This window comes from Toxorhynchites rutilus, chromosome 1, assembly GCF_029784135.1.
Source record: "Toxorhynchites rutilus septentrionalis strain SRP chromosome 1, ASM2978413v1, whole genome shotgun sequence".
Taxonomy (NCBI): domain Eukaryota; kingdom Metazoa; phylum Arthropoda; class Insecta; order Diptera; family Culicidae; genus Toxorhynchites; species Toxorhynchites rutilus.
Window position 1 is genome coordinate 63,037,858 of NC_073744.1, and position 9,684 is coordinate 63,047,541.

Below are 9,684 nucleotides of genomic sequence, written 5' to 3' on the forward strand. Positions count from 1 at the left end.
TTCAACTCCTTCTCGTGATAGAAGAGTCCACCTATCAAACGATTTTTGTTTATTTTCGTTCCAGCATCTTCCATCTATAATAGAAAAAAAAATCAGTTTCCTCGTGGTATAAAACTCTATTGTGAATAACATCCAGTACGATATCATTATGCTGTCAGTAGACTAGCTGACAGCATTTCGAGCACTTCTTGCCCCCTTTCGAGCAGCGGCAGAATTGCGTTGTCGTTGTCGACGTTTGCTAGATGACAAAGGCAGACCACGGCTGTCGTCATTATCAGTGAGACTGCTTTCGAGAAGGAAGGTACGATTTTTCTCTGCCATCCGTAATCGGGAACGGAAGCATCGGGCATTATTTTTCTTTCTATTTGGTACGCGTTGAAATGTGAGATTTTATTGTGACGGAAACTTGTTCATTAATATCGAAGAAAGCAGTAGCTCCAAGGTACAAAGCTGTGGTAAATTATTTGGTGAGCAGAAAAATCATGCCTCTAGCTGTAAGGTGGTGTGGAAAGGATTTTTTTCTTCTCTTCTGTGCTGGTTCCTGATTGCAACATCCTCAGAGGCAAGAGCAAGTGAGTGTGAACAATGAAGAGGATTAGGGAAAACGTGAAACAGTAAAGTAGCTCCTAACATTCGCGGTGAATCTTTAAATCGAGGTGATGCTTTCGGTTCCAACTTGAACCGATTACGTTGTGTGGCATAAGACGAGGTGTTGGCATTTATCGCAGTGGCCTTTGCTGTTATTGTGTGACGAAACGTTCGATGACTATTAGAGCCTACTTAGCCAGTTATACGTGGAGCGAGATTCCATTCGATTCCAAAGGTTACAGCGCTGATAACAAACTTCATTTTTATCATACATAACAGCAGCGAAGCGAAGAAGAATGGGGTGCAATGAGTGAGCCCAAAATCAGGACAAGATTTAATGTTGCCCAGAAATTAGGGAAATGGATTTAGTTTCAGCAGTACATTCATCATCAGTATCAATATTGGGAGAAAAGCAGCAGCGAAATTGCAGCGGATACAAAATATCAAGGTATTTTTGGTAGTCGTTTGTTGTGGTAACAGTGCGCAATCTTCCAGCGGAGCCGAACTTCGGTGGTTGTGGAAGACGAACGAATATGGCGCAAAGACGGTGAAGAACGACTGGACCCTAGCTGTGATTAGCCGGAGCAACATTGCTTGTTTATACTTTATTTCCAGTTTTCTTTCTTCCATTCTCTTTTCTATTAAGGCACTAGACTCCAAATCAGTAGGAGTACTTTTATGTTATTGAAAGCGTGTTATTCTTTTTCTGAATCAATTGAATCATATGACCCTGCACTATGAACCTTCGGCGGAATTGAGCCTTCTTGGTTCCACAATTTCTTTATCAAGAAAATCTGAACAATCTACCGTTGGTAGACTTTGACGATTGATTAAGATATACAATTGACGAAGCCATGAGTTGTAGTTGAAGTTGACTATAAGCTTTGTTTTGTTTGGAAATTTCAATTCAAACTTGAACCTGTTAAACTTGGTCTTGAACACTTAATTATTTTGTGCTTATTGCTTCGAGCGAATTAAGCGAATTGACCTTTGGCAGTTTAGTACAGTAATGCAGAAAACTCATCGATTTTCGCTTTCTTGGCGGTTTGTGTGCTAGAAAAGTCCGAGGGCCAAAAACTGTGCGAAGCTAAAAAGCATTCTGTTGCCTGTGTGGAGAGCTTAAAACACGTAATTGGACCGCACAACGATCGTTTTCAATGCCAGTCACTTTGTATGTTTGTAGGGGAAATCAGGGTAAAACCGACACCTCCTGATTTTTTTCAGTTAGAAGCAATTTTTTGAAAATATTTCGATGTCCCCTGTACTCACTTGTCATTTGTTATGAATATGTTATGAAATATGAACTTGAAAAAGATACATAATACTAAAACCAATTCGATTTGAGTTCGAATTTTCTCGAAACGAGTAACTCGTTAGAGATTAGAGATTTTTAATTTGATTGATAGAAATAATCACGTTTAGTATGATTTTTTTTTGGATAAAATTAATAATAACACATTAAAAATTACTAACTTTTAAGTTTATCGCTTCCAAAATGTTATTTAAATCCACTAACTTAGATGTTACACTACTATATCCTGTACTAAATTTTCTCATCTTTCAAATGGAAGCAACAGAATCGTCTTACGTAGTGTACTTTTTAATGATGAGCCAGTTTGGGGCAACAGAGTCCGAAACAAAAATAAAGTTCTATAACTCTGTCACTGTTGAAATTCGATCATATGCGTAGAAGATTTTTTTTTCATCAAATATGATCGTCTATCACTTCCTGCAAGATTCTGGATAAATTGAGAGAGAAGAAAAGAGGTGTTTTCTGACTTCAAGGGGATGAATCAAAAATGTAATTCTTCATTTATATTCAATAAACGAAAAACATATACATTAGAAACGAATGAAAAAAAAATTGTTCGACTCGATAATATACAGGATTCGAATATATAAAGTGAAAAGAAATCAGAGACTGTATACAATCGAGTCCGCCTTGTATTATAATCAAGAAAAAGTTTGAATACGTACCATATAATCATGTGGTGGCTGATTAAAAGTTCAAATGAGGAGCGCGTTGACACCAATAGAAGGTGCAGGGTGTCGACTACCTTGGAAAACCTTGAAAATCAGGGAATATTCAAACTATGTCAGGGAATATCAGGGAATTTCGTTACCAATCTGGAAAAAGTGAAATTCCGCCAATTGAATTTTGGTTAATGCAGTATTTAGAAAGTTAATGATAGAAAAAATTGTATTTGATTAGCTTGACTCTCTGTAGGGTTTCATATATGTTCGCGCAATCAGATAGAAAGGTATGATATAATCATAAAGTTGTTTGTTTGGAGTTTTGGCAATTTTCATAATTTTTTTTTTATAAAACATGATTTGTATGTTGCAGAAAATATTACTATTATCTGTTACATAGGAAGCATAACAGTACATAGCAGTACGAAATGGCAGGCAAAACTACCCTCCAAGGCATTTGGCTGCAAGATCCGGAGATTTCGCCATGGTTGATCGACACTAGCTAGGATGTGCGTACTGTTCCTCATTCACATCAAGAGCTTAAACGAGACATCTCCAGGTTGTATTGGAACTGATCACTTACTTATGTACCGTAAACCGGGGGCAAATTGATCACGATTTTCAGAAAAATGTAAATATTTTTGAAATGTTCTGTTTAAATGATGGCCGATTATTTTCTTAAATCAGTACTGGTGTCAAGGTCACAAACCGTTATGAAATGTTTTGTTGAAAAAATTGCTTAATCCATAGTTTGGAAAATTTCAAAACATACCTTGGGATGAAATTGATCAACATTATATATTACTAGCTGACCCGGCAAACTTCGTCTCGCCCAAAATTTATTTTTCGTTGTCACATCCACGTTTTCTTATTAAGCGCACGTTAATGGGTTCAATCGCAAAAATATTCATTGATTGATCTTTTGATCTACCCTTTAAAATTACCTTTTACTATAAAATTTCTTGTACTTCTACCTAAACCACTTGCATATAACATGTTTCTCCGTTACATGGAATAAATGTTTGATACAGAAAAACCGGACAATTCCTTTCTAGAGTTTTGCTCTTATCAACACATTCGGTGATCCATTTTAATTTATATATATAGATGAAAGCTATATTCTATATTCGGCCAATCGGCAATCGATTTTCTAAACGGCACAGACACTTTAAAGCCCAGAAAAAAGTATTTTCCAGGGCATTCATTTTGAACCGTAATGGAATTATTTAATTGAATAAATCAAATTTAAATTATTATTAGAAATTTAACAACTGATATTCATCCAGAACTTTACTGACTATAATCCCGTTGAATCCAATCGTGTGAAACTTACAAAACTGCTTCTCCTAAGTTTACGACTACAAATTTGACAACCTTGAAGGGAATCCAATGTTTATGAAATTTGTCAAATGGTTTTGGTGAGATTAAAATCAATGTTCACTGAAAAACAAATTTACAATTTTTTTCCACGATCGGAAAGATCTTAAAGAAAAGATCGGTTTTCACGACTTTTTTGGAGTAGAAAGAATAGATCCTATCGGAAATCGGAGAGGATAAGACCGACCTTCTAATTATCGATCCAAGATCGCCCAATCCTATTCACTATCGCTAATTTGACATTCTCGAAAGCTATCCTTTAAGATCGAAAAAATCGAAGGAAAAAAATCGATCTTCTCGATTTTTTCGGGTACAATGAATCAATCGATCCAAAAAATCGGGGATCGAAATGGATAATACCGATCTTCTGTAAATCGATCCAAGATCGTCCAATCCTACTCTACACATTCATCTCTCGTCGAATTTTCAGATTGAACTTAATTTTCAATTTAAGGTTTATTTTTGCTATTTCTGTTTTAACGATCTCGATGCTGCCACATACCATCAAACCATTCTCGGGTCTAGGAGAATGATTTAATGACTGAACGAACACTTACAGCTCAGACAAACAGAGATTCCACACTTTCTATTAGACTTTGCTTAATCTACGGATTTTTACTTTTTTACATCGTAGAAAAAGTCAAGTTTCGCGTTAACAATCAAACCGATTAACTATGCTAAACTTTTATATAGAAAGGTCTTAGATACCAACAAGCTTTGAAAATATGGTTGAATTTGGCAAATAAATCAAAGGGCCTGGCCAGGTAAGGGAGTAAAAAGTGCCCATAAACCAAATCACTAGCTGTATGGCAAATATTGTATAGAATATTAAATAAGAAATTTTGGCGGTTTATTTGAACCCCTATGTGGTTTGACGTAGGATAGTGAAAAACGTACTTTTTCGTTTGTTTCACGTCATCCTCAAAAGCTTCGAGATAAAAATTTGAAAAAAATACTGAATGTGCATCTTACTACGGTGTATCAAGAAAAAATATTAAAAAAAAATCAGCAAAAATTTTAGTACTAAAAAAATATTGAAATTTTTAATTTTTTTTTTGAGATTTAGAGATTCAGTACTACTCTAATTCATATTTAAATGTATTTCTACGGCTTTTCTAGATATGTGTGATTTTTTTCAGTGTTGCGCGGTACCAAAAAATTTTTTTTTATATTTCCAAATAGTCTGGCTGGGTAAGGGAGTAAAAAGTCCCCCAAACCAAATCACCAGCTGTATGGAAAATCTTGTATAGGGTACTAAATCAAACATTTTGGCAGTAGTACCATATATTTGAGTCCTTATATGGTACACCATATGATCTATGGTGAAAAAGGTACCTTTTCGTTTTTTTCACGTCAGCTTTGAGACAAAAATATGCAAAAAAAAAACTGAAAGTACATCTTACTTAGGTGTATCGATCAATATTTGCAAACAATTTTTTCATCAGAAAATCAAACACTAAAAAATAATTTAAATTAATTTTTATCTTTTATTTAAATTTAAATTTTTTTTATTTTGACATTCAGTACTACTCTAGTTTGTATTCAAATTTCTTCCTACGTCTATTTTAGGTATATGTGATTTTTTTCAGAATTTTTAGAGTGTTTTTCGCGGTACAAAAAAAAATTATATATATTTTCAGGCATTTCGAAATTTTGAAAAAAAATTTACTCAAAGACCTAATTTTACACTAATTTTTATTTAAATGCGTTCGTATGTGTTGTTTTTTCCACATGTAGCGTATTTTTTCTTGAATTTTAAAGAGGATTGTGCGAAAACAAAAATGTTTTTTTGGCTTTTGGGCATTTTTAATTTATTTTGAATTTAGATACCCATAACTGCTCTAATATTTTTTAAATTTTGTTTTCCATATGTCTAATTTTTATCGGTATATTTAGAGCATTGCGCTGTACAACTTTGTTTCTCGTATCTTAAAATATATGAGATTATCTTTACATTGGATTTAGATGGTTTACCAAGTTCATAGGAGTCAGCAGTACGATAAAGCTCTGTGAGAAAAAAATAAAGTCCTTGTGGAAAGATCATTCGGATTAATGAGAAGAACACTTAAAAAAATCCGATTTGTTTTTTTTATTTTAATCTTACAATTGAAAACCACGAATACAATAGCATAATCGATTTCAAGAAAATAAAAAAATAATGCAGATGATGAAGAAAATTATTTTTGTGCGTCGCAATGCTCTTAAAAATTCAGGAAAAATTACGCCACATGTAGAAAAAAGACACATACTAACGCATTTAAATAAAAATTTGAGCAGATGTGGGTCTCAAATTTTTTTCAAAATTTCGAAATGCCAGAAAATCTATAACATTTTTTGTACTGTGTATTTATTTTTTTTATTATTAGATGAAAAAATAGTTTGAAGATATTTATCAATCTAGAAAAGCCGTAGGAGCACATTTAAATATGAATTAGAGTAGTACTGAATCTCTAAGTTCCGAAAATTTTTTTTTCGGAATTTCAATACTTTTTTTAGTACTAAAATTTTTGATGAATTTTTTTTTTGATATTTTTTCTTGATACACCGTAGTAAGATTCAGTATTTTTTTCAAATTTTTATCTCGGATCTGTTGAGGATGGCGTGAAATAAACGAAAAAGTACGTTTTTCACTATAGATCCTATGTTAAACCACATAGGGGTTCAAATAAACCGCCAAAATTTCTTATTTAATATCCTATACAATAATTGCCATACAGCTGGTGATTTGGTTTGGGGGACTTTTTACTCCCTTACCTAGCCAGACTCTTTGGAAATATAAAAAAAAATTTTTTGTACCGCGCAACACTGAAAAAAATTTGAAAAAAATCACACATATCTAGAAAAGCCGTAGAAACACATTTAAATATGAATTAGAGTAGTACTGAATCTCTAAATCCCAAAAAAAAAATTTCTCAGAATTTCAATATTTTTTAGTACTAAAATTTTTGATGAAATTTTTTTTTGATAATTTTTCTTGATACACCGTAGTAAGATGCACATTCAGTATTTTTTTCAAATTTTTATCTCGAATCTTTTTTTAGGGGTTCAAATAAACCGCCAAAATTTCTTATTTAATATTCTTTACAATATTTGCCATACAGCTAGTGATTTGGTTTGGGGGCACTTTTTACTCCCTTATCCGGTCAGGCCCTTTGGCTTTAAATCTACTAAGATTGTTAGAAACTTCCCTTTCACTGCAATGTCCTGGAAAAAAGGTAATGAAGATGGTTTCGAGCGACATAGCATGCGCTGCCATAACTATTTCGCAAATAGTGACGTCAGTCGTTGTGTTTATCTTTGATTGCCCACCGCGTTCACGTGAAAATGCTATTTTCAGGAAGTAATTTATCAATTAAAAACGTTCATTTTTGTTGAGCTCCCGCTGAATATGAGGCTTATGTGATAGCATGAAGTGAATATTAGTGAAATGTTCACGTTCATAGAAACAAACAAAGTTTCATTATTTTACCGTTATGATGTTGATTTTTCGAAGGCTCTCAGTGTCGGTGTGTATGTTGTGAGATAATAATCGCCAATTAATCAAAATTTCACCGAAAATGTTACTGTTTTCGAGAACTAAGCATACGACTGCTCTCTGGACCTTTTTGCCACATGAATAATCGAAATTAGCCACGATATAGTTGTCATTTGTTAAAAAACAAACAGTTGAATGATTTCATGAGAACTTTGGCTCAAATTATCATGCAACCGTGGGTACTCTCAACATTGTTGTGTTTCTTCCATATACATTCCATGTTGAATGCAAATAATAACGATACGATATTTTGTTTGTATTGGCACTATATACACTTATATACACTTCGCCTACTGCTCCACCTCTATATGTACCTCATTGCTTTCACTGGTAAAAAAATCTGAAAATCAAACAAACTGGTCTACGCACATTGCCGCAGATTTGGCATATCTGCCTACATCTCCCGCATGTATGAGCGCTTACAGCACAAACAAGCAAAATAGAGGATTAGTTTAGGAACTATGTTATCGGAGACATTCGCACAATACCTTTCGTGCCCTTCACTTTTAACCTTTCCATTATTGGTGAGATCTCTCAATAGAAAAAAATCGCTAATGCCGGTGAATACAACGACAACATGCATGTTCGTCTTGGGCCACTGCAAAAAAAAACATCCACATGGGTTGACCAGACATGCTCAACATCGGTTTTGGGGCACGGGAAAACACGTTACTCATAATCAAACTTCCGAAGTCACACTCACTGTATCTAGTGCAGCACTCTCGTGGTTTAGTGGAACAAAAAGCCATACGACTCGCTCACGCAAGAGAATCGCAGAGCGCATGTGCACGTGAATGTGTGGCTTAGCCACATAGCCAAGACTCGTCGAACCTTGGTGTCTGTGGATCTCGGCCCAAAGTGCTGCGCGCTGGTGTTCGTGTGTGTCTGCCCCCTACAGGTTCTACAGAACGAGGTGATGCTGCTCGCACGAAAATAGTTATTTTTACGGAGCCGTCGATCGTGGTTCGAAAGATTTATTCTAGGGGTGAGTAAACTCTGTGTGTGCGTAAGTGCACTTGGTCTGGATCGCTATCACTTGGGTTTGGGTGACTTGCATGCAAATGTTGCGTTCGAACTTTGTGACACCGAGTAGAAACATTTTGATTGGAGATGTATTGTATTGGGCCGGTTTGATAGGAAGCCTGTGAATGGCGACAGGTGTTCATGTCTATTATACACACGATTAGCGACGGGTTGGCTGGTGTCCGCTTTGGTCTCCGATTGGGACGATTTGAACAGGTTATAAAACAACGTATATGAAACAGTTGTTGGGTGTATGTGAGGTGAAAGCGAATCGTAATATAGCCAAATGTGGGTCCAGTTCATTAACACCGGAATGTGAGCGACACACCATTGATAGAAAGTGACAGAAAAGTATGCGCACCGAGGTAAGGTACCAGATCGCCAGATCGATCAATCGTATTGCTGTGGACACTGAAGCAATAGCTGGCAATTTTCGGTCGCTAAAAGAGGGGTAGGAGAAGTTGGGTGATAGTGAGTGACGTGCGTTGGAAGAGGCAATGAATTGAAGAAACTGACATATCGAGTCATTAGTAAGTAACAGATGAAGAGAAGAAACAGTTCCCAAGTGTTATTGTGCTGCTACATTGCAAACAGAGATATAATTGAACGTTGTGGATGTGAATGTGGTGCTTTTTGCCGCTGTGTTGCCCACTCAAACCGTACGTATCGTCATCAAGTACATCGAAATGACTGACTTGGTGCAAAGTCACGCCGATTAACGCGAATAAGATACACACCCGTCAATGGACTGTATTACTGTAGCTGGACCAGTAAGATTTCTCTTGGGGGATTTTATATTCATAATTTTTTTTTTCACTTGTTTCCCCTTATCATTTCAATATTCTAATTTGAAGAACTATGTTCAAGTACAGTAGAACTCCGATTATTCGTGGAATAGTCATGTTCCAGTTACTCCATGCCCCGAATACAAACTTCCACTATGAGAGAAACAGGAACCACTCCATCTCAATCATGTATTTCACTTATATGGAAGTCAAGCCCAATTAATGAAGCGAAAATGTGCTTCAAATTCCTTGAAAACATGTAATCTGTGAACCTGTAAAAGTTTTTACCTCTCAAAATCGTCGTTATGGTTAGTAATGAAACGAGCTAGAATTTCCACAGATATACAGTGGGTTGAGGAAATGGTCAAAATTAGAAAATAAGAAAAGATCTGCTAAAGAACA

At 35.3% G+C, this 9,684-nt stretch overlaps 1 protein-coding gene across 8 annotated transcripts in view; it reads left to right on the forward strand.

Moving 5' to 3' along the window:
* The first annotated feature begins 253 nt into the window (after positions 1-253).
* The window catches only part of LOC129764029 (atlastin), a 43,504-nt gene continuing 34,073 nt past the window's right edge, over positions 254-9,684 (forward strand). For 2 of the 8 annotated variants that reach the window (XR_008741069.1, XM_055762932.1), the window contains exon 1: positions 254-467. The gene's annotated coding sequence lies outside the window, so the exon portion shown is untranslated. Of the gene's footprint in view, positions 573-644; positions 1,037-8,312; positions 8,460-8,897; positions 9,028-9,050; positions 9,157-9,684 lie in introns of those variants that run through there. The other 6 variants (XM_055762933.1, XM_055762934.1, XM_055762936.1 and 3 more) reach the window with 6 other exon arrangements.